This window comes from Balaenoptera borealis (assembly GCF_965194805.1).
Source record: "Balaenoptera borealis genome assembly, chromosome: 10".
Taxonomy (NCBI): domain Eukaryota; kingdom Metazoa; phylum Chordata; class Mammalia; order Artiodactyla; family Balaenopteridae; genus Balaenoptera; species Balaenoptera borealis.
In genome coordinates, this window is record NC_138874.1 from 105,546,905 (window position 1) to 105,551,907 (window position 5,003).

Consider the following 5,003-nt stretch of genomic DNA (forward strand, 5'->3'; position numbering starts at 1 on the left):
TGAGTCCAGAGAAAAATGCAGAATGCCCTTTTCTGATGAGGTCACCCTGGCAGTCCAAGGCTGAGTCTCCAAAGTTTCAGTGAAATTGGAAATTGGAAGTGTTGTCAGCTGGCCAAGCCTCCAGAGTCATAGTATCAATACTTAGCATCTCCTCACCAGCTCCAGCTTGCCCTGCCCTGTCCATCACCATTCCATCCTAGCAGCCCCAGCTGTACAGCATTTTGCAGCTTACAAAACGCTTTGCAAACATTCTCATTTGACATTCACCACAACACTATGAGGCTGGCTGAGCAGGTGAGGAAGGTGAGGAAGCTAAAGCACAGAGAGTTTAAGGGACTGCTCAAGGTGACACAGAGCAGCAAGTCTTGAATCAAGTTTTCTAACTTAAAACCCAGTGTGTCTTCCAAGGCCCTGTGGCTCTTTAACATTTTAATTTTTTATGGTCTTGCCACATTGCCGGTGATAGCCCCCATTTCTCCCTGTGACTCTAGGGTCATCATTCAAATAACCCCTGGGCATCTTGTAAGCTGGCAAGGCCTTGGTCTGGGTTGCTTGCCTCTGGCTGCAGATCACACAGATCACACAGATCCAGGTTAACAGCACCCATCCGTAGCTGTCAGCCTCCATTGCTCCTCCTTTCCCTGGGTGAACATCCACTGCATTCTGGGAAGAGAGAGATGGAGAGCTTCAGGCAGAGAATCCTCTGTGACCACTGGATGTCAGTACTGATCTATGCCAGAGAGCAGAACTTCTTCCCAGGCCGGGCAGAGCCCCTAGCGCAGGGATTTAAAATGGAACCGGAGAGGCACATTGATTAAAAGCAAAGTGTACAGTGAATACGTATTTTAGTTAAACAGTTGGGTTTCTGCGGCCCCATCTCTGAAGGCTGCTGTTCTTGGATCTTCCCTCTAAGTTGTTTGATTTAGCTGTTCTGGACCTGATCTAGCGAGAGAGAGAGAACAACCGGCATTCCAAGCAAAACTTAGGACATCTCTGTTGGCTCGTTAATTCCCTTTCCAAGGATGGCACAACTTCAGATGTATCAAAAGTATCGTCAAGCAAAGAGTTTAAGTAGTTGCCTTTGAGATGGAGAAACTGGGGGGAGGGGAACCTTGTAGAACTATGTGATTCTTTAAATTAAAATTATGTGAATATGCAGTTTGAATTAAATAGAAGCAAAAAAGTGTTATAAAGCAGCCACTAATGGGCTTCCCTGGTGGCGCAGTGGTTGAGAATCTGCCTGCCAATGCAGGGGACACGGGTTCGAGCCCTGGTCTGGGAAGATTCCCACATGCCGCGGAGCAGCTGGGCCCGTGAGCCACAATTACTGAACCTGCGCGTCTGGAGTCTGTGCTCCGCAACAAGAGAGGCCGCGATAGTGAGAGGCCCGCGCACCGCGATGAAGAGTGGCCCCCACTTGCCACAAATAGAGAAAGCCCTCGCACAGAAACGAAGACCCAACACAGCCATAAATAAATAAATAAATAAATAAATAAATAAAATTAAAGCAGCCACTAAATGTGGGAGGAGGGGAAAGAATATAGGATAGACTTATGGACTGGCCACAAAGGCACTGGGTATTAGAGATTCAGTGACACTGGATGAAATCATTCACTCCTTTTTGGGCCCTACAGCAACCTCACGAGGTACTGCTGGATGAGGAAATGAGGGTTTAGAGAGATAAGTAACTTGTCCGAGGAGCCAGTGGTGGAACTGGGTTTCAAACTCTGGCCTGCCTGATTCTAGAACCCATCTCTCCACTGCTCTGTTATGTTGCCTTCCTTCACCTTTACCCAAAGGGTCTAGATGACTTGTCCAAAATCACACAATGTTTGGGGCTAGGGAGTGGGGCAGGGACAAAGTTCCCTGACTGTCTCAAATGTTTTTTCCGTGGTCTCACTGGGCTTTGTCCAGATGTCTGTGTTAGAACCGGGGGGAAAGTGAGGCCAAGGAGCCTTGTGTCTTGGGGAGTGGCCCGGATGGCCATGGCGCCATTTTGGAGCGGGAAGGCAGATTCACAGCCCACACAAGCACAGCTCTGAACTAGCCCAAAAGATAACTCACACTTCCTGGGACCCTCCCTTCCTTTCCTCATGCAGCCTGCACCCCTCAACCTATTGTGATATCCCCAAACTGGCAGGTGATCCTTGTCTCCCCCCATCCCTCCTCCTCTGGCCCTGGAGCTGTTTTTAGTTCCAGGAAGCCTTCCAGCCCTCTCAATCTGGTGCACATATTGTCAGGGACCTTTTCCTCATAGATGGAAACCTAGCAACAGGGACATCAAGGATGGACCATGGTGTCTGGCAGCCAAGTGCATTCTGACCTAGCCACCCAGGGCACAGTGTGAGACGACTTAAGAGAAAGGTTAGGTGGATATGTGATGATTCGGGCCCAGAAACTTTGGCTCTAGGTCATCTCTAGACTGAGCATAACCCAGAGGGTTTTTGTATTTATCCTTTATCTCATTAGGCCTGTGGTGTGGATTTCTACCCATGCCGGAGACAGTTCAAGACTCAGAGAGGGACCTCAAGGGATGGGTCAGTCTTGGGGCTGTGTAATCATGGACTCTGAGGCAGGCGATGATCAGAGCTTGTTCACGGACATATTTAGGCATCTTTGTGGACCTTGGAAACATGAGGAAAATGGAAATAGTTATTCAAAGTGTATTTTTTTTTTTTTAATAAGAAATACTCATTAACTTTTTTTTTTTAATTTTTATTTATTTATTTATTTTATTTTTGGCTGTGTTGGGTCTTCGTTTCTGTGCGAGGGCTTTCTCTAGTTGCGGCAAGCGGGGGCCACTCTTCATCGCGGTGCGCGGGCCTCTTACTGTCGCGGCCTCTCTTGTTGCGGAGCACAGGCTCCAGATGCGCAGGCTCAGTAGTTGTGGCTCACGGGCCCAGCTGCTCCGCGGCACGTGGGATCTTCCCAGACCAGGGCTCGAGCCCGTGTCCCCTGCATTAGCAGGCAGAGTCTCAACCACTGCGCCACCAGGGAAGCCCTCAAAGTGTATTTTAAATAGGATATTTTTTAGAGCAATTTTAGGTTCACAGCAAAATTGAGTCCAAAGTGCAGAGTTCCCATATTCCCCTGTCCCCACACGTGCATGGTCTCCCCATCTAACAACCTTTGTTACAATCAGTGACTCTATGCTGACACATCACTGTCACCCAAAGTCCATGGCTTATATTAGGGGTCACTCTTGGTGTTGTACATTTTATGGGCAAATGTATAATGATGTGTAGCCACCATCATGGTATCATACAGAGTAGTTTGATTGCTGTAAAAATCCGCTATGCTCTGCCTATTCATGCCTCCCTCCCGCCTAACCCCTGGCAACCACTCATCTTTTTACTGTTTCCAGTAAACAGCAGTAGTTTTGAGGTTTCTAGAATGTCACAGAGTTGGAATCATGCAGGACGTAGCTTGTTCAGATTGGCTTTTTTCACTTAGTACTACTCATGTATAAGTTTCCTCCATGTCTTTCCATGGATTGATAACTCATTTACTTTTAGTGCTAAATAATATTCCATTGTCTGGGTGTACCACCACTCATCTGTTGAAGAACATCTTGATTGCTTCCAAGTTTTGGCAATTATAAATAAAGCTGCTATGAATGTAGATGTGCAGGTTTTTCTGCGGACATAAGTTTTCAACTCATTTGGATAAATACCAAGGAGTGTGATGGCCAGATAAGAATATGTTTAGTTTTGTAAGAAACTTCCAAACTGTCTTCCAAAGTGGCTGTACCATTTTGCATTCCCATCAGCAATGCACGAGAGTTCCTATTGCCCCAAATCCTAGCCAGCATTTGGTGTGGTCAATGTTTTGGATTTTGGCCATGCCAATGGGTGTGTAGTGGTATCTCACTGTTGTTTTTTTTTTGTTTGTTTTTAAAAAAATTTTTTTTTTAAGTACATATTTTTTTTTAATTAATTAATTAATTATTTTATTTTTGGCTGTGTTGGGTCTTCGCTTCTGTGCGAGGGCTTTCTCTAGTTGGGGCAAGTGGGGGCCACTCTTCATCGCGGTGCGCGGGCCTCTCACTGTCGCGGCCTCTCTCGTTGCGGAGCACAGGCTCCAGACGCGCAGGCTCAGCAGCTGTGGCTCACGGGCCCAGTCACTCCGCGGCATGTGGGATCCTCCCAGGCCAGGGCTCGAACCCGTGTCCCCTGCATTGGCAGGCGGATTCCCAACCACTGCTCCACCAGGGAAGCCCCTCACTGTTGTTTTAATTTGCCTTTTCCTGATGACATATTATGTGAAGCATAGTTTCATAAGCTTTTTACTACCGGCATATTTTCTTTGGTGAGGTCTGTTTAGATATTTTGGCAATTTTTAAATCAGGTTGTTTGTTTTCTTACTGTTGAGTTTTAGGAGTTTTTCGTATATTTTAGATAATAGTCTCTTACCAGATAAGTCTTTTGCAAATATTTTATCCCAGTCTATGGCCTGTCTTCTCATTCTCTTGACATCATACTTTGCAGAGCAGAAGTTTTTAATTTTGTTGAAGTTCAGCTTGCAAATTACTTTATTTGATGGATTGTGCCTTTGATTTTGTACCTAAAAAGACATCACCAACCTCAGGGCATCTATATTTTCTCCTATGTTATCTTCTAGCAGTTTAATAGTTTTGCATTTACATTTAGATCTGTGATCCATTCTGGGTTTTTTTTTTAAATTTTTTATTTATTATTTATTTATTATTATTATTATTATTATTATTATTTATTTTTGGCTGTGTTGGGTCTTCGTTTCTGTGCGAGGGCTTTCTCCAGTTGCGGCGAGTGGGGGCCACTCTTCATCGCGGTGCGCGGGCCTCTCACTATCGAGGCCTCTCTTGTTGCGGAGCAGAGGCTCCAGACGCTCAGGCTCAGTAGTTGTGGCTCACGGGCCCAGCTGCTCCGCGGCATGTGGGATCTTCCCAGACCAGGGCTCGAACCCGTGTCCCCTGCATTGGCAGGCAGATTCTCAACCACTGCGCCACCAGGGAAGCCCTGGGT